This window comes from Pezoporus wallicus, unplaced genomic scaffold (assembly GCF_028554395.1).
Source record: "Pezoporus wallicus isolate ANWC-B61680 ecotype Strahan unplaced genomic scaffold, APGP_CSIRO_Pwel_v1 contig_7113, whole genome shotgun sequence".
Lineage (NCBI taxonomy): Eukaryota > Metazoa > Chordata > Aves > Psittaciformes > Psittacidae > Pezoporus > Pezoporus wallicus.
The window spans coordinates 32,757-53,725 of NW_026642076.1; the positions used below are offsets into that span (position 1 = coordinate 32,757).

Genomic DNA, 20,969 nt, shown 5'->3' on the forward strand with positions numbered 1-20,969 from the left:
AAGTTGAGCTGGCCGAGCCAGAAAAACCTGGTGTGCTTCCTCACACCTAGTCCATGCACACTTACAGTCTGCATCCGGCTTAGATGCAAGGACCCACATGCAAAAGAGAGCTCAGACTAAGGCATCTAAAAATCCTAGTTATTCCTGACAGGCAATGCCAGGATGCTTCCCAGGAAGAATGTGACTTTCCCATCAACATGTGACAGGCTACCAGGACAGCAATAGGAGTAGCTAAGACAGAGAATTCCCAGAGCATTCCTACACCCTGGAGCATGATCCAAGCTTCCTCCATCAGTCCAAGCTGAAGACTAGCAGAAACCTGTGCCTGAGTAATACCAAGATCTCTGTTGGCAGAGAATAGTCTGAGGTTTGTCTGCCCATAATGAAGATGGGTTTCCAAGATTTGCTGGACAGAAAACTGTTTCCTATCACAGTAACTGGAGTTGTCAGTCAGGACTGAAGACAACTGAAGAAATCCTGGGACAAATGGTTCTCTTTCAGATAGGCCAGGTTGGAGACAAGATGTCTTGCAGCACCTGAGAGCCCTCACTATGGTTAAGGCAAATGAAAAACTGTCCAGTGTGTTACTATACAAATTGGCTTGAGGGTTGCTTGTTCTTGTCCATCTAGCTCTGCTCAGCAAAATGTAGGCTCATTTCAAGCTCATTAGCAGATGTCCTTGAGGTGTTTGAGACTGGTGCCTCAAGACAAAGGAAGAGGTTTGCAGATCAAAGGAGAGCTTTGATCATCCAGGACATTATTTTTATGAGACGGGCTAAAAAAAGCTCACAAATTCCACAGATTCAAGCATAACGAATAGCGTATGGGGCAATAGGTGGCATAGCTGAACACTCAATCATTAAATTCAGAGGTGGCTTTCTCAACTTGGTGTCTGTTGGGCGGCACAATTTATGGCTTTGCTTGTAGGAGGTAACCCTACTGTTAATAGGAAGTGACCTATTAGTTAAACAGAAAAGCAGGGTGCCTGTGTCCCATGGTCCTGCTTCCCACATCCTGGCTTTTGCTGCCAGCATTATGCTTCAGATCATGACTTCAAAGGTTTATAGGAAGCTCTGTGTCTGCCTGAAGAGCTGTAAACCCAATGCTGGCATGAGAGTTATATGTTGTACTGGGGAGCAATGGGAATCCAGCTTCCCTGTATATATGAAGTAAATGGCACACACAAGATAAGGGACTGGTCCTCTGCAGGGGAGGGCTGAAGAGTCGGGAAAAGGCCATGGGGCTGTTGTAAGGAACCAAATTTTTTTTGGCTTTCCAAGGCCGTTTCATTTTACAGAAGCTATAATGTGAGAACACCACATCATTTGGGTGACCTCTTTGAAAGAGCCAGAACAGAAGGTACGTGCAGGAATGATGTATCACTGATGGAAGAACTGATTCAAGTGCTGATGTGGAAAATACATTTTTCCAAACTGCTTTCTCTTTGCCTTAAAATGATGTTGATCTTGTCAGGGGAAATGCTTACAGAGTTCAGCTCTATAGGTTGTAATATACCTGCTGTTATCCTCCAAAGATGTTAACAGTTACAGATATCTCTTCTTTTGACACATACATACATATGTACATACATACCCATAGACACCCACCCTTATGACTTGCTCTTGCAACAGTGCTGCTGCTGAGCTGAGTTTGACTTTGGCAAGTGTTTTCTAGTTTGGTGAATGTTGACCATCTTTCCTAGAGTGTAATGAGCCCGAAGAGTTTTAACAGGAATGATCACAACCTCAGCCAGCAAGAAGCATGACCAGTGCTGGGTAGAAAAGCTATTCTTTGTGTTCAGAGAAACATTAGCAAAATGTCCTCGAAACCCAGTGGAGCGTGTTGCTGTAGAAGCCTTAAAATACTTCACCAATGCACTCCAAGTTCATTGAGTGAGACTACCTGTCAGCGTGAAGAGACATCAACATTTTGTTCTGACCATTCACTGGGTTCTGTGAGTACCCATCATTCAGCATTCATAGCTTTGACTGGATGTATATTCACATCACTCTGACAGATGCAAAGACTGGAGGCCAAGCTTTCAGCTATGTCTCAGCAATTATAGATTAGCAAAAACTATCTGAGTCGCTGATGAGACAGTTGTGTTTGCAGTGTGACTGCTGCCGGGAACGACAGAGCTATACAGGTCTGATTTGCCACAGTTCTTCCACTTGAAGACAATGAGGAATGCTGAAAAGTTTGGCAGAAATGCAGTAACTGTAAACACGGCTTGGAAAGGGTAGGAACCACTGACCCAGTTTTATGTATGTCCGGATAACTACCCACAGGAAAAATTCACACTGAGAGCAAGCGTTTGTTTTTTTTTAACGCTTGGAAACTCTGGAAAACAATTTCAAAAAGAAGTTGAGTGGAGCGGGGTTTCTTTTCCTGACACTCTCAAAAACAATCATTGTTTTCCCTTTTCCTGCACTGCTAAATCACATTGGGAGTCTTATCACACTTTGGCTTGGCTGGGCAGGTCACATGTCAACACCAAGATAAAGTCATACTGCAAACAGCACAGCCCTTGCCTGCAGATGGACCTGTGCTTGTGGCAATGCCAACAAGCCACAGCCTCTGCTAAAATATTTGCAGGAGTTGCTTCCTGCCCCTGTAGCCCAAAGTATATTTCCTAGGTCAGGAAAATAAAAAAAGCATGTAAATAATCTCCTATGAATCACAGAATTGTCTTTCAAGTGGTGAAATGAAAGTAAGCAGGGCTGCAAACCTCCCTCCTTGTCTCCAAATAAAGGAAAAAAGAAGGATGTTTTGGTTGTTCCTACGGAGCCAATAAATGTGCTTCAGGGGTCATTAATTTCAAACCCATTCTTTTGGAAAAAAGATTAAGTGCAGCACTGTACCTTATCCTGAATCCCCTGCCAAGCTTTGTTTAGAAATGGCATTTTACTGTTATCTTGTGGGTTATTTTTCCCTATGAGAAAATTCTGCTCGCACAGGGCGGAAGCTGACTGCACGCAGCAGAGAACCCGGCTGCATAGGAAGTGCTACCCTACACTGCACAAGCACAGTAAAAAAGCCTCACTTCTCTTTTTAAGATCTGCTCTGGCATTGGCAAGTGGCTGAATCGCTGCAGCCCAGCGAGCAGCACAGCATAGGAAGTGAGCTGGCGGTCCTGCCAGCCACTTCAAGGTCCCACATCAGCATCCGGTGGCTTTGGGCCACCTGCATCCTTCTGCCGAGGTTCACCCTCCTTTAACCCTTTCCTTCACTGTGGAAGTGAGCAAAGAGCAGTGATTAAGGCTTTGCAGGAGGTTTTGGGGTCAGAGGTGCTTGGCAGGAGGCAGGCAAGGGGAATGGGGCCTTGTTGCGGCAAGACATGTGGGAGCCCCATTTGGGGCAGGGATGAGTGTAGGTTTCCATGGCACATGTGTTCATCTCTTGTGAGCAATCCATGACTGATATGGGATTACTTCAGGGAGATTATATTTTCCATTCAATCATGGATGTGTCTCTCAAGCATTCATTTCAAATACCATCCAATATCTAACTAAATTACCATGAGCTCCAGGGCATCATTTACCTATTCTGAGACATTTCAACTTATCCTCTGTGTCTTGAAATCAGTTAATGCAATTCTTCCCAGAAAAGCTAAAAACGTTTGAAGCCTTACGTTTATATAGGCTTAAACAGGTTCTCTTGTGAAAAGTATTCAGTGTGGCTCTGTGTCTGAAGTAGAAATGGCATCATGAGTTCTGAGATTTTTAAAATCATGAGAGGAGCAGGATTTAGCCTATTTCCTAATACAAGACTCCTGAAATGCATTCAAGCAGCTGTGCTGAGACTCTCGGTTTACAGTAAGTCTTATGCAGATATGCCGTATCAGCTTTCCATCAGATTGAAGCCACTCAGGAGAACTTAGAGTGTCCTGAAAGTCAGTGGTTGGGTGTTTTTTTCAGATAAAGCATCTCAGAGCGAGGACTGAAATTAAAATGTGATGTCAAGTATTTTTTTTTTTATTCACTAAAAAGTATTTTAGATAAAATCTATACTTAGACTGGGGATCTACCAACTGTATCTTGTGACTCACCTCTCAACGAATGCATGATACAATTAACTTCAGGCCATGCATCATAAGGTCATTTATTTTAAGATTATAATAAAAAAACTCTTGTGGCACATTGTGAAAAACATGTTAAACTTTTGGTAATACCCCTCTGTCAACTGCATCTAAGTGATCCTTCAAGAAGGAGAGACTGGGAAATGGTTATCTAACGTTCAAAGAGATAAAGAAAGAATTTCTTTATTTGCTTAAAGAGCTAGGAAAGTATTTCAGAGATAACAGTCATCAGGAGACACACCTGGAATGGTGTATGGAAAACTATTTGACATTTTTAGTTCAAAGCATAGAGAAAAAGAAGCTGCATTCAACCAGATCTCCACTGTTTACTCAGTTTAAAAAGAAGTCCAGATTTGAGGACAACACAGAAAACTTTTATTCTATCAGACTGTATCATATCAACTCCTGGACAGCCTTGGAACCAATATTATTTAAGTTGCAGTCATGGCAGCCTGGTCTGCACAGTTAACTACAGCTAATACTACTCTAGCAGTAGCCACAGCTACCTCACTGTTAGCAACGACAAAAAAATCCAGAATTTCACCCATTAATAATTCCTCTTGTGATCATCTCTCCTTGTTATCAGTCTTTTTTCTGGTTACAACCTCTTAATCTACTCTATACACTATGCATATTGGATTAATATCACCTACAGTGCCTTATTCAGCCCAGTATTTATCCCCTAATAATTGCACCGATAAATTATCTTTAGATAATAAAAGGCAGGGTATGGAGGATAATCTTAGCTGTTCTTTCAAGTAAGCTAAAGCTTCCTGGAAATGTATTTCAAACTGATCTTTTCACATTTGTATGGTGCTCGAAATAATTTCATATGAAAAAATAGAAATAAACATAGGATGAAACATAGGACACTTTGGTTTCACAGGTACTGCTTATACATGAATATATGTCAAGATAAAGTGCACAGAGCTACAACAGGAGAGTCTGTGGGAAATGAAGTGGTCTCCAGTCAAGATAACCCAAGGTTGTTTGATAGAAGTCCTGCTGAAAGGGTGAGTATGTCCAGTTCAGAAGAAACTCCAGTGGTTATTTTTGTATGACTGGTTTTCATCAGGGGGACCCCCCATTTAATATGGCTCCAACAGCAAAGCCACTGAGATATAAATATATCATTTTATATATTTACAAAATAGATAACTGAGTGTTAAGCTCTGTCAGGGCTCAGCGGAGGCAGGGAGCAGAGGAATGAAATCTGGTGTGGTCTCTTGCTGGATGGATCCTTGCCTGGGATGTCCACAGCTGCTCAGCCTCCCTCAGAGGTGCCAGGATGCACTCTTCTGGTTATAAACACAGCTGCAAAGAAGTGCCACTGGCCAGACGTGTGGCCTCCAGCTAGATGTGCACCTCCAGCCAGACGTGTGTTGCTTCTGGAGAGGGGGCTTAGCTAACCCCCATAATAGGGATGTGAGGCCCTCCACAGCCATAGGTGGTACAACTGAAAGGGACAGAAGGACTATGTCCATCCTGAGAGCAAACCAGGCACCTGCCTGGGACAGACAAATTAGAGGGAAGTGTTCCCAGAGCTGCAACCTGTCCCGGCTATCTGCCAACCATGTGGATTCCCCCCACAAAAAAAGTCAGCAGGGACATTTTTGGTTCATCAGTAACACAGACTCACATGCAAGGCTTGCTGACCAAGCAGTGTGCTGCCTTCCTGGGACAGCAGTAGCAAGGAAAATGTTGGATTACACATAATGAGACTATTGGAAAGGAGCCACAAACTTGTGATGCAGGAAAGGAAAAGCAAAAGTGGCAATAAGAATGGAAAGCAATTTCTTATTACAGGGACTCTCTCATTACAGTGACTGTCTTGTCTTAAAGTCTGTGAGAAAGAGAAATCTGTGTTTGTTTTCAGCTGCCCCAAATGGCTCTGCAGACCAGATGATCTCACCAGGTCATTTTATGATGAGGTGATGATCTGTGGTCTGTCCTCAAGGTACATTTATGCATTCATGTTCCCTTCAGCAGAGTTGTGACTATATAAACTGAGGCCTGAAATCAGTCCATCTGAAGCCAGTCAAAGCAGAAGAAACTTGTTCCCCCTTTGGGCATGATGTTAAATAGACCTGTCATCCTGATGCTTATGCTGGTGCTCTACGAGAAAAATGTTCCTCCACCTCATGGCTAATGCCTGCCTATATATTTATAAATGCCCTTTGGCTTGGGCAAATTAAATGTTCAGAGTCCAAACCTAATAAAAGCCCACATGTCACTGAGACAGTAAAAAAAAAACCCAAAGCAACCCACCTGTCATTATCACAATATTTCTTGCCGTAAGTCTGTTACATCAGGATGTGGTCTTCCTCGTATTTTTTCTCAGTTTTGTTTATATGATGTGATTTATACGGAACTAGGGTGCTACAAAAATCAAAGGAGATGTAAATCATTCTAATGCTAGCATGCCTTCTTTACTGTCACAAGCTATCAGTAACATACCTGAGAAACACTGATAATTAAAGTGCACAGGAAATTCATTTTCTATGAGAATCTTAAATCAACCAGGATGCTGCTGACACCTTTCACAGCCTTTTCTGTGGCTGTGTATGTTGATGTGGATCTAGAACACCTACTGTCTTGTTTGTCTGTGACCGTGCGCTAATTTTGGTATTATTAGTAATATATACAGTCCTGGCACAAAACACACACAAGTTGAAAGATACACACCTTTTGTAAATTATAAACACTCCTAGCTAAAGTGATTTTATGATTAGTTGTGTTATTCTGTTTTATATCTCAGTGTGGTGAAAGCTGGAGAAGCTTCAAGGAAATCTATTTGAATAGATAGAGCTTACACTACTGTAAATACAGAAATACTGGATTTTGTGCACTCCAGAGGACGCTGCTGTTGTAAAATACAGTGGGAAAGTGTGCAGAGCACTTACAAGGTGTCCTTGCTCACTTAAGCTAGACTAGCCTTTGGTTATATGCTAAGCTGCTGTATAAAACATGGATACTGATTTGGTTTCAGGGTTGTCCTGCCTTCAGTGCAGTCTCTTGCAGCGGTCCACAGCAGATGAATTACTCAGAGTGGTGGGGGATGCTCTGCTCATTCTGACACTGAAACCTTCCTCATAAGAAAGAGAGCATTGTTTCCCAGGGGAGACTCTCCACCATCCAGCTGGGCTCACCTGAGCCAAAAGGGCTGGTATTGCTCTTCCTTCTCCATTCCCCTCGCACACTGATGTCCCCACACTCATCATCACATGCCTACACACACCACACACACGATGCCTACACAGGCTACACAGACCACAGCTCCCATCCCATCTCTGCACTAGCTCTGCTTCTCACCTCACTCCAAGTCAGGCTCTGGCTCAGGGAGAGCATTTTCAAGAGCATTGCCAGGAACAAGAGTGAGAATTTGATGGAAGAGCTGAGTGTTTTGTATTTTTCACCTGGCTCCAACTTGCAGCATCATCCTCCCACCTGAGAGGAACCCAAAAGTTTTTAAGTCTATTGAAGTGGAAAGATATTCTCAGAATATCTCAGTGAATACTCTCAGAAAGATTTCTCCCAGACTCTTTTCTTTTAATTAGTAAAGCAAGAGGACTGTTTTCTTTTAATTGTTCAGAATGAAGGAGAGACCTGCAGAGGCGTTGCGTGGGGATATCTTCCTGATTATAGATAAACCCTATCAACGTGTCTGTCAGAAAGGCTACACTAAGCAGTCCACCAGACATGATTTATATCTGAGATTTCTATGTGTCAAACCCCACATTACCCATATTGCATGTGTGTGTTTCTTCCCAGTAAGGGAGGGCTTCTGACATCCTCCGCATTGTGTTTCTTTTCTTGCTAAAATTATTTGAAGCAATTTAAGCAGAGCTGGTATGATTTAATTTTTATTTTTTAATAGCCCTCAGAATTTGTAACCTGTTGTTATTCTTCTTGGTACTGTGTGCACAGGAACATGATTTGGCCTTTTCTTAACCATGCAGTCTTAGATGGCTCCGCCATCGCAGTGAGGGTGGAACCCTGGTTTTGGAAGATGCCTGCACAGGATAGGGTCATGCTGTAGCACCACCTTTCCCCAAAGAAACACAACAGATATGCAGGAAGAGGCATTATGGTAACACCCACAGATAACATAGGTTATCAACACCCAGCAGCAATGACATTTAAGACCACTGTGACTATTTCTTCTGAATGACATGGTGTTCCCTGGGCTGGTTCTTTTTTCATATCCCTAGATGCATGACTGTGCATCTGGAGTTGCCCTGCTCCATACTCTCCTGGATCAAAATGCACCAGACAAGCATGTAAAATACAAACCCTCCCTGCCACCACAGCAAGTCAGGACAGCCTAAAAGCTGCCTTCAGTTAAACTGACATTTTCAGCTAGGGACTTGTTGCTCCTCAAAACAGGGACTTTTCTACAGTTTAGTGTCAGCTTACCTTCTACCTGCTAGGCCAAATCAAGCTCAGTGATGATCATAGCAGGATCAGCCTCCCTGCCCCTGCATAACGTTGCCTTAAGTGCATGTACATATACCAGGTTTTTTATTCACAGCATCACACTTGAGTTCAGCTGCTTATTCCCTGTGGTTCCACTGAATTTTTACTTGGACATTTTCCTATGGACTCCCTGCACTGTGATCACTAGAACTTAGCCCCTGCATGACTGTAGAAGTCAAGGGCTGGTGGGAATCCATTTCTGTCTCTGCAAACAAGCTATAGAGCAGAGCAGGGCTGATCAGTTGAGTCCTGTAGCAAATGGCCTGCCTGTGAAATCACAACAAACTGATGGATTACTGTAATTTGAGTCATCTCCCAGCTGTATAGTTTGTGTAGGCTTATCAGTGAAGCTGCTAAAAAGCAACATTTCTAGGCATTGTTTGATACCTTTTTCAACAAAACTCATCACCTTTCTGCCCCTTTACATCCTCCTTCAATACTATCTTCCTCAACAGCAACAATTTGTTTGTATCTCAGAAAGATAACCAAAATACTGCATATTCTTCCTGATTCAATTTTTCCTCAGAGGAAGGAGAGAACTTCAGCTGATGTGTCCACATCTGTGCTCTGGAGAATGAGCAAGAACTTCAGACTTAAATGAAGCAAGTTAGAAAAGTCAAGCTGTTGAATATAACCCAGTGTAATACATCAGGATGTTATTTAGTACACAAATACTAGTTTATGGTGGTGGGAAAGCACACAAACCATAAATCATGATAAAATCTGCTTCATTGTGCTTGACTGAAAATCCAAGATGCTGAGATTGATTTATTTCATTACATTGGGAACATTTCAATGAAGGTTTCATTTTTGTTTTGTTTCAAAAAAAAAAAATATTTCCATGAAAACTTTCTGTTTCAGTGAAACTTCAGTCAGGAAGACCCTTAATTCTGGAAAGGTCTTTGTGGGCAAACAAGAAAGAGTTTCCACTGTTAAATAACTCACATATCTGTGGGTTAGTGCACATTGCACACAAAAACACAAAACACAAAAGATCCTTTGTTTGAATCCATTTTGAACTTTGTGTTTGAAATCCTGGAAAATGTTTTAGGTTCCACAGAAGACAAGCAATTCACACTTTAGACTTCACTTCAAACCCCAGGGAAGAGGCATCAATCTCTTTCCTTTGTGTCTTGTTGCAATAGTGAGAGACCTCATGTAAAAACCCCTGCCTCATTTTTAAACTTTCCTTGTTGGTTTAAATTAGTTAAATTAGAGCCATTTGTTTCTGTTAAGCCTTGCTCTCCTAAAGTTTTGTGTTTTCTTTCAGTCAAGGTACTTAGGCAGTGCAATGCTCTCATGTCTTCCTTTTATTCCTGTGATGCTAGAAGACGTGCTCTCTTTGCCTTATTTCAGGTATTTTTTCCAGTTCCTCAAAATTTCTCTGGCTCCCCACTCTCTGTGGTTTTTAACAGTCTTTTTCAAATGAGCCAGGTGTATCAGATGCCAGACTGGCTTACTGGGGCCCTCAGCTCTTGGCCCTAGATGCTCCTAACTAGCTAACTCCTTCCCTGGCCATGGTCTGTACTTTGTTCTTTTTTGGATGTCCTTTCATGTGGCTGGGCCAAAGCAAATCAAAGACTACAATGAGACCTTTCAACAAAATTGTTATTAATATGTATTACAGCAGTGCCCAGAGTTGCCAGTTGAGATGGAGACTGTATGTGCTGTCTAGCTAGACATTGTCTTCGTACCGAAGCTGAGACAATCCTTGGGTAAAGTCTGCCACACTCCCCTGAAGTAACTTGTTGCTCAAAATCACCAGCCCCATTGAATTCAGTGGCACCATCCGCACATCAAAGTACTCTTTTCACGAATGACAGCAGCAGCAAACAGCCACAGCAATCTGGTTAAGTTTAGAATAACCCTATTCCCTGGATATATGATATTTCTTGTATTCATTGTTAAAGATGAGGTGAAGGAGAAACAACACAAAATCTGTGGAGCTGCTTGCAAATCCTTTGTGAGAATTCTACTTCTTCTACAATGGAAGTAAGAGACATTTTAAAATTAGGTTTTTGGAATGCTGGTTCACTAAACTGGTAGACAAGGGCATATGCATTTGTGGCTAGTGAGAATTCAAATGATTCAATAGATAATGCAAAAATTAACTGATTTTAAACTTTACTGGAAGACTAGTAAATAAGAATGGGATGTGGCTATTCTGCTTCAGCTTTACTCCATTATTAATAAATTCTGGCTATTACTGGGGATGTATCACTGTGCAGGGCCTTGCTGACCTATCAACCCCTTTAGAGCTTAATTAATGAAGATAAATTACTGTATATAAGTCTTTCACATCCAGTAGTAAATTGCATTTGAGCATGAATAAATGATGGAGTTTTTTCTCATCAGTGATACACCTTCCTCAACAGGGCAAGCCCTTGGTCCATGGTCCCAGGCTGGGCCTTCCAAGCACTTCTGATCTGCTTCAGAAATGTGGGTGAAGGCACATGGGCCTGGGAGCCAACTTGCAAAATGAGAGAAAGATCATGGAGCATCCCGTGTGATGTTCTAGTGTTGTAGTTCCATTGTCTCCACATTAAGTCGTATTTGAAATGGGTGGATAATACTGAGGATAAATGAACCATTAAGTTTAATTTACTCTCATTTTCAGAAGGGGTTGAGGGCTTCTGTGAACACTGCAGAATTCCAAAGTTCTTATTAACCCAGAGTTTTATAAAATTAATTTATTGTTAAATAGAGACAGAATAATAAAGAAAGATCAGCAGTGTCTGTCTGTTTTAAGACTCTGGTAAATTAAGTCTTCTTCTTGCAGACTTGCTCAGCTGCAGATAAGGTTGGAACATCCAGATTTCTTAGCCTAACAAAAAATAAATCAGTTACTTCATGCTTTGTCTTTTTCTTTTTTAAATTTGTAAAAGGCTCAATTATGAGAAGAGTTTTTTTGGAACTACAGTGTCAAGTGGAAATCAGATTGATTCTTTACCAGATTAAATGGACTCACTGTGTGCTTTGAGGATTAATTCAGAGAAGATAGAACCCGAGGATTCGAAAGCAGCTACTAACCTGGAGTGAGAACCACAATGGCCCTCAGGTGCTCTGATCTTCGGTGCTTCAACATCTTGTCTATAGGACCCTAGGCTTTCGAGAAGAAAGCAGAGTCCTGAACTTGGAGCCAAATCTCTCTCCAACAGGACTAAGCCAGAGGGTTCAGACCCACATCTCCCCACCCACCTGATAGGAAGACCCTGCTTTGCCCTGTGAAGCTGTACTGCTCTGCAGCAAAGACTAAAGGCTTGAAGGGGACAACAAAAGAGGGAATACAAGAGTAGCTGTGGTCCAAGGATTAAGGGACTCACCCAGAAGGGAAGAAAACCAATTTAATCCCTACTTTAAGGGCTGTTTATGCAGATGAATGCAAAACAGGCAAGCTGCTTCTGGAACAAGGACTGGCATGAAAGTAGCACTCTCCATTCAGGCATTCAGCTCTGATGGATTTGGGGAGTGAGGGTCCTGGAAGGGAGGTCCCTTCAGTAATGCTGGGCATTATGAGGTCTCTCTGCTGATGGACAGTCTGTCACAATTTCAGCACTGACTGCAATAGTAACAAGCTTAAGCCTAAGGATTTTGAAATATTTTAGGATGAAAGCTGCTGTGCACAGTCAAACCACTGTGCAACAAGGCATCACTTTAATCCATTAGCTCTCCATTATGGGCTAAGTATGTTTCTTAATTACTGAGGCTGACTTTGGAGAGTGGCTTAACCACATGATTATCACTAACATGACTGAAAAGTTTATTGTTGCATCCTAGACTTTGCCTAATATCTTAATTTCACCCTTAGAGCTGTGCCTGCAGGCAACAGTCAAATGAGATCCATTTAAGGAAAAATGTGTTTAGCATCAGCATTCAGGATTTAGTGCACAGAGCTTGATCCTCTCTTTATTTGCAATTCCCTGTTCAGTCATTTCTCTTGTACACTGTGAGCGCATCTTGTGCTCTGAAAAGGCCAGGCTGAGGGATAACATGTGGTGCAATTACAGCAGAGCTGCTCTTCCTGACGTTAAGGAATGTGAACTCAAGGCTTCCCGGGCCTGTCCAGTTTTTTAAAATCAGTTGTGTCAAGCACAGAAGAGGAGGAAAGGAACAGACAGGGTTTTACAGCCTCAGCTTTAAAGCCTCTTTCGCCTCCCTTGGGCTGCTTCCAGTGTCACCAGTGAACAAGCTACAATCTCAGCTCCCCGATGATTTGTGTTCAGAGGCAGGGAGCTGACACATCCCTGCCTCCCTGCAACCCCTATCAAGGGCAACAGCTGAGAATACAGGGAATGCAGTAGCTCAGGTCACCTTTCTCTCACCCTCCCCTTCAAAATACTCCTCTTCCAGAAAGGAAAGCAACAGCTTGCTCTGGCAGCACTGCACCATTCAGCAAATCTCCTCAAATTCACAATAATCAAGGTTGTGTGGGAAGAGTTTACAGGCATCAGTGTAGAGCAGGCAGTTGAACCCTTAGAAGCTGAGGGTCTTGGTCAGAAAAACCATCTCTGCCAGTGCGAAACTGGTTAAAAATGTTGCTTCTGTCTCTATTTCAACCCCTTTCTTCCCACTCACATGCTGCAGCTCATGCTCCCCTCAGTTGTGCCAGGGCAGCTGCTTTGAGGACTGTGCTGCAAACAGGATCAGCTCAATGACCACGGTTTAAAAATAGACCTTTTTCTTTTTTTTTTTAAGTTATTCTTTAACTCAAATTATGTCAATAATCTGCTCTTCACTCCAGCAACACAAGCTGTTTTGTTGCTTAATGGAGGAGGCAGACAGACGTGGTGTTGGGAAGGGAAACTGTGGCTAAGGAACTGTTTCATGGCAATACAGCCCTGCTCTCTCACCACGTTCCTGTAGTACAACCTGGATACTCCAATGTGCACAGGACTCTTTGGCCAATAATACTGAGCTATACACTGCTTGGTCAGGCAGCAGGATAAATTTATGCCCAGTGAAACATGGATACACTATTGCACGTCTGCTGAATGGACTGTGTCATCTTTCAATATTCATGCTGACCTTATGTGAAGCAAAGCAATACCTTTCCTCATGTAAAGACCCCAAGGATGAAGTTCCCTTGGAAGGAGTTCAATAAGCAGAATTAAGCACCTAATTCAAGCCTAGTGTTTTTGAAGGAGACACTACTGGAAGAGCCATGGCTATTCAGCACCGGTGGCTTCTGTTTTGGTGTATCTATAAGAGGGGGGAGTACCCCAGGCTTGAATGTGCTGGTCTTAAGCTCAAGTGCCTGAGTGTCAGGCCCAGAGGTGGTAGCAAGATATTTTGCTGTATCTGTGGCAGCCTACATAATGGTGAGAAGGAGGAGGAGAAGGAGGAGGAGAAGCAGCAGCTCTCACCTGGACCTCCTCTGTGTAAATACCATGCTCAGAAGTACTAAAACAGGACTGCTCTCAGATGCTGGGAGACAGACAGGAAGAGCAGGGAGAGGCAGGACCTGCCTGACTACTGAAAGAAGAAAACAGTTCATTTAGATCACAACTGGAAGGAAATGGTCGGGGGCCCAGCGTATGCATTAGTTGAATAGTGCGTGGTGCAGAAAGCATTGGTGGAGATGATAGCTTGCGTATGAAAACAAGCTTGAACTACAAGAAGTATTTAGCTGCTAGTCTTAATACTGGAAGTCCTCAGCCATTGTGCACTCCTGGGTGACTTACCTGGTTCAAGGAGTAACTGCATTTGACTGCGTGCGTCAACAGTTCAGGTCCAATCAGTTTTACTGGATTAGAGGCGCAACACCTGAAAATGTAGCTCTTCTTGGATCTGGAAGACATACAGCTGATTTAGTGTAAAGCTGAGCTTGATAAACCATGCTGCACTGAGGCTAGCTCTGCAAGAAATGAGCTTGGGCATCTTGGTGCAAGGCGATGGAGAGCGTGCTCAGTCAAGGTTATAAACCTCAGTGAATTGCATGGACCTGCAGCTCCTGCTCTCCCCAGCTCCTACACAATCAGAGACTTCTCACTGCTCAGCTTCAGCTGTGACAACCAGGCCAAATGCACCTCAGTTTACATTTCTCACAAAACTTGTCATTTCCACAGATATCAGCAGAAGCATTCAAAGGTTACTCACTAGAAGGACACATGAACATGTAAATAAATGTACTATATGCACACATACACCACCCCATGGAACACAGGATGGTTTTGGATTTCTCAGTGGTGGAAACGTGTAACTCACGGCAATGAAGTTAAACTAAAGAAAGAGAAATTTACATTAAATAACAGCAAAATATGCTGGATTATGTACTATCCTGCATAATAACCTGCATTTCTAATATTCAACAAAAATTGGACTAAATAATCAAAACAAAGCATAGAGAATATTTTTGCTCAGATGAGACAGGCAGAGAGATAACCTTACTGGTCTTCATCCCTTTCTACTTTCCATGAATCTGAGAATGATTAATGGTTTATTTCCCACAGAACATGTAAAAAAAAAGTACTTTTTTACCACTCATAACATAACTGAGCTTATTAAATACTTCACTGGACTCAGATAACTCTGTTCATATGAACAAGGCAACAAACATTATCCAAAGGATGGCCACTTTCTGATTTGCCTGAAAACATCACTGTAGCCAAGGCCCTTGCATCTGAGTCTGAGCCAAGTTGAATTCATAAGGTGGATTTACAGCACAGCCTGCTTCACACATATTTTATAGGGATTTTAACTATTTTGACTCAAGGCACAGTTCACCCTGAGGAGGTTAAATGACACTGCCCTGGGCCAGATGTCCTACTGGAACTTGTGGTTACCTTAAGGTAACCACAGCACCATCCAAACCAAGCAAGGGTCTGAGACCTCGTGTTTAAGCAGCCCTTAAATGATTACTGACCCAAAGCCAAACTTTCTCTGCCTTTTTTTTCAGCTGAGGGGCCTGAACTTGGTTGCTTTGCCCCGTTGAGCAGGACAGCAGCATTAACACGAACATTAGCACATACCCCCGGGCACTTCATTTAAGCAGGAAGGGAACTTGTTAAAATGAATGTCTACTCTTCAACTAGTCAGACAACATCCTCAGCCACCTACACCTCCCTAGTTATCTCACTCTGTTTTTAAAACTGGGGAAACCTTCCTCAAAAGGACACAAGAGTTTGATTCTTACATTGCAGAAAGGGGATGTGACGAGTGTTTCCTACCAGCTATTCTTTCCTTGGGCCTTCCCTGCACACAACCATTCCAGATATTGCTTCTGAGGTACCTGTTATCATCCATTAACAGGAAAAGAGAGCCTGTAAGTCTAAATAAGGAGTTCCAGATCTTCCTGCTGGAGCCAGGTGCATTATTTTTAAGCCTCTAGTTTAATGCAAGCACCAGATTTGGACGATCTGAATGCTGCTTTTGTCCTTTATAACGCCCCATAAAGCTCTCCTTATTTGACACTACAAATGTCAAATCTCCTTATTACACCATTATCAGTTCAGAAAAGTATTTATCCCTATGGATATTCTCCATCTGAATTCCTCTTAAACTTTTGCCTCCTGAAATTCAGTATTGCTAAGGCTGACATCATGATGTAGTTTAACATACTTGCGACTGAAACAAAGTGTCTAGGTAGGATGTAGATTAAGTCTAAATTTGGAGGGAGTAACATTTTCTTCAAACATCCCAGTTTCATATGTGATTGACAGTTTTTAACTGGGAACTGGCAACGATTCCAGCAAACTATGCCAGAGCAGCTGAGGTACGAGAAACAGGTGACCTCATTTCTCTCCTGCCTGCCAGTAATATCAGCACAATGGCTCATTATTCCTCTGCTTACTCATGGGCTTTTTGGATATTCACCCTTGCATTGGCTTCTGCATATTCACCCTTGCAATATCAGGCCATAACAGTGCTGAGTCCTGATCTCTGTACCTCCTCCTCTGACATAAAGTGGAAAAAGGCTATTAGCTGGCCTTTATAAAGCACAGTATGAGACTCCCTTATCTTGCGGATGGCAGTACTCAGATTCAAAACTTCTGAAGGCGAATGGCTTTGTACAGATCTTTGCCTATAATGAAATAACCCAAACTGGCAAGAGACATCGCCGTCTACGTGAGCAGCTGGTAGAACTGAGGTTTGGCAAACGTATTCCTCTTTCTCACCGGTCAGAAACAATCTCAGCGACGGTTTGAAGTAACGGGAGGGCCACTGCGGGAGACTTGAGTTCAAGTGCTACATGCTGAGGACAGGCCGGTTTGCTGGACGTGTGGGAGCGTCGCCAACCCCGGCACCTCCGCACGCTTTCACCGCTCGGGTTCCCGAGGGAAGGACCTGCCTCAGGACGCCGGAGCTGACGGATTCGCACGGCAGCTGGGACTGCTCTGGACACCGAAGCTCTTCGCTGCGGAGCACCGACGAGCGGTGCGAATCCCCCTCCGCGCCGCCCCAGGGCCGGGCTCTGCCTCCCTCTGCTGGGCTCTCCCCCGCGGCAAGCGCGGCCGGCCGACGAGGCGTCTCTTCGGTGACGTTATAAGTACGTCACGGCGCGTGTCTTCAGGGCTCGCCGAAGCTCTCGGGGTTCCCCTCGAGGCGCGCGGTGAGGGGAGGGTGGCGGTCACGCGCCGGGTGTGCGCGCTCTGGGCGTCCTAACAGCACGTCTGGGACGCAGCGAACACTTGCGGGGGCGCCATAGGCACCGCGCAGCAGCACGGGCTGGGGCGGCCTCAATGGCCCCGGTCATTGCGCTGCCTCTGACACTTGTGTAACTAACCGGGCAGAGATCCCACCAAACATGGGTTGCCCACCCATGTACTCACAGCCTACAAGATACCGAACCAGGCACCATCAGGACCTCAATTCCAGTAGCCTCTCAAGGGAAAATGAATATAAATGTCCACTTTAGAAAAAGCAAAGAACAGTATTTTTGACGATGAAAGCAAAACGCAATGTATGAAATGTAGGACAATAAATAAAATGTTGTATCAGTATCAGACGGCAGTATTTGCAGACTCTGCTTGTGCTGCTGGAATTGAAAGCGTATGTTATTAATGAGCTACAAGTCAGGATGTCTGTATGAGGATTCCTCCTTAGATGTTTCCCCTTTCTCAACCTTGAAATTCCAATCTGGGGAAGTCCATGCGCAGACATGACATGGGGCTAGAACCCAGAGCAGTGCACTCCCAACCACTCAGCCACCAAAGCAAGTAGACACAGCATGAAATAAAAAGTGACTGTTCCACTATGGCTTCAATCTGTCTCATCTGAGGCTGCCATGGTCATCTCCCTCCTTTTCTTCCCTTGGAAGTCTGAGTCTGAGTCTGAGGATATCAGTTTAGTTTAGGCATGGCCCTGGAACAGCTTTTGGATAGGCTTTTTTACATGGATGTTCTAATGATCTCACACTAACCCCACTGACATCAGCTGTTCTGCAACTACAACCAACCAATTGTATCTGCAACAGCAGGTAAAGCATTGCATAACACTCCCTTTATGTGCTTTCTGATTAAATTAGTGCTTTGCCTAAATAAAATTGGAAAAACTGGCATACTTTCTATTCTCAGGATGCCAGTGCATTTTATTGCACAGAGTGATTAGGTACCTAAGTCAATTGACCTGTACAAAGTGGGGTTTGTCAAAAATAGAACAGAAAGGCTTTTGGAGAACTCATTACCCTCCCTGGGAAAGCAGTAATTGGAAATGCTATTTTAACTAGCTACCTAGTTCATTTTAATATTCAAATATTAATTCCTCCTTTCACTGCTATAAATGCCTTAACTACCTTAGTTATCAGCTCCTTAAATCTAGCACATTCTTTATCAGCTATTAACATGTATCTTGCTGCTGCTAAGCTGTGCTTAAAATTGATGGGGGAACTCTGCACTCATATGCCTCCACAACAAGAAGCAGCCCATATGGTTGCTACTCCTCCAACATTAAGCCCAGTGATGTTTCATTCAGGATCTCAGCTGATAATGCAAACCATTCAGTGTTGTGGGGATGGCTTTTGTTCCCATGAAGCCTATGAGCCTTTCTGTCTTTGGCCATCAGTGACAACTGATAGGGTTAGAGACACCAGCAGGTCTGGAGGTGACCTGATGTATCTATCACGAAACCACAAGAGTTGGGGTTTTCCACAGGATATGAGGTAGGACTGAAGGGTAACATTTGCACAGGCAGGCCAGCCATGAGGCCCGGCTCTTATCTTAATATACGTCAACCTCATTCTCTGAAATACTGGTCTGCTGGGGATGGTTCACCACAGCTAAAGTACCGAAATAGCAGGAAGCCTTGGCCAAGAGTGAGGTTACCAAACCTCCCCACAACGCCAGCCTTGGCACCATGCTGCAGCATAGTTATTTCATTCTGTACATCAAGATTTCTAACTCAGGGCTTGGATCCCATGAAGTCACAGTGACTCTTTTGGGCGCACCCATATGTCATTAGTTAGCACACACCACGTAGACGAGGCCCTCAGTACCATCGGTTAGTGGTGGCCTTGGCAGTGCTGGGGTAAGGGTTGGACTGGATGATCTTAATGGTCTTTTCCAACCTGGTTTATTCGATGATTATAAAAAGGAATCAAAATGTCAAGCAAAGGGAACAAAGAAAATAAATACAAATAATTTAAATAAATAGTGAATAGAAAAAATAGGCAAAAGAGGATGTAACAAACACTGTATGGCTGAGGCAAAAGAACAAACCCAGCATTTACTTGTGGTATTCAAATACAGAAAAAAAATCCACTGATTTCATTGAGAACAGAATCATGCCTTGGCTTGATGCCTGTGAGATTGCAAGAAAAGATATCTATGTTTTCCGCCTGAAATAACCCGTGCATACTGAAAATTCACTACTTTTCACTTTCGTGAAAATTGTTGACTGCCAACAATTTTTTTTATATCATATGGAGGGATTTGTGGTTTCTGAATTGTACTTCAGGGATGTTTGGTGACCTATGAAACCCTCCCATGTTTCTGACACTACCACAGTGCAGGTCTCTTCAAGTAACACAGCTGTCTTCCAGGACTTCCTCCAGTCTCAAGGGCTTCAGTGGTCACAGAAGTCATATCAAAACCAAGTAGCTTCTCTTTTCCCAGATGAGTAAAGTCTTTAGGCTTATTTATGAATATTAAGATTTCTGTATTCAAACTAGATCATTAGTTTTCTTTGAGGAGTCTGTAGACTGTTTTAGCCTTAAGAAGTAACTAGGAAAAGCAAGCATATGAAGAGCAGGCTTCCTTCCATGTACCACCTAAAATTACTCCTCCTTTGAAAGAAGTGTAGGATGCCTGCATATCTGAACTGTTCAAAAGCACTGCAGACATAACCAGGAAGAAAATCAAATCAAAACTAAACTGGAATGAGAGGGAGAGAGAAGGATTTATGAGGAGAGGCAGCTCTCCTAGCAGGTCAGCATTATAAATAAGACAAGAGTAGGATACACTGAAACAAGTCCTGTCACTGGATTTCACCAAATTCATTGTTGAATATTGGATCCTTCATTAACAGATTAATACCCTCTCAAGTAACTGAGAATGTCTTTTGTCTCTCCTCTGTTCAGCCATTAATACAGCAGAGGCAAGCACATCCTTGACAGAGGATTTCTTGTTAAAAGTATTTTAGACTGTGTATGGTTCAGAGCAAGGGCTGACTCCCAATATCCCCTCCCTCGTGTGAAGTCACTGACAGCTAAGCTACAAACTCAACTTGTGGTTTTGAGTATTCAATGAATTTTTGTTTCACAATACTTCACTTGAAGGAGAGCGAGCACACAGCAGCCCTGGTGCTGAAGGCCTTTCACTCCAAGGTAATCACAGTGTGTGAGACCTTGTACAAAGAGGAACAGCACTCACCAAACCTGCAGCCTTCTAAGTAAGATCCATACCTGAGAACATGGCTTGGCTCTTTGCTTCCTTGTAATTGGTAGTATTTTCTCCAATTCGCAGGGAAGGGAGAAAGGCAAAGCAAAACTGAACTATTAACATTTAATATTTTGACAACCAGGTATGACTGTTGCTCTTGTTTTTTTCAGCTGTTCAGATGGGCAGCTAAATGCAAATATGACTTTTTCAAGTAGTCCTACCAAGGTGTCAATTAGCTGTGAATTTGCAGATTCAAAGGTTACTTGTGGTTAATGTATTTAATAATGTGCTGCACTACATTTCTAAGAACTGCTAAAAGACTGCAAATGCAGAAGGTGGCCTGTTTTCTCTCCAGCTAATGCCAGTTGTCCTAAGCTCAAGGAAATATACCACTCCCTTCAACCCTGCCCTTTCCAAAAACTGGAGCTGGTTGGACTCTTTAAAAGTCACTTCTGACACCAAACATTCTGTGATTCTACAAAATCCTACCAGTAGTCCAATCTTCAACATAATTCACACATTCTAAATGTTAAATGCTCTGAAAATAACACAGTCTCAAGCCCTCCTTCACAAAGCTTTCTTCCCTGTTTACTGGTGTTGCC

The 20,969-nt window shown here is 43.1% G+C and overlaps 1 long non-coding RNA gene across 1 annotated transcript; it reads right to left on the reverse strand.

Moving 5' to 3' along the window:
• Nucleotides 1–10,661: 10,661 nt before the first annotated feature.
• Nucleotides 10,662–16,789, reverse strand: LOC130608731 (uncharacterized). The gene is made up of 4 exons (XR_008974630.1): nucleotides 16,669–16,789; nucleotides 13,918–14,026; nucleotides 11,585–11,659; nucleotides 10,662–11,378 (listed from the first exon to the last, which is right to left on the reverse strand). It is a non-coding gene; the product is annotated as an uncharacterized LOC130608731 (long non-coding RNA).
• Nucleotides 16,790–20,969: the final 4,180 nt, after the last annotated feature.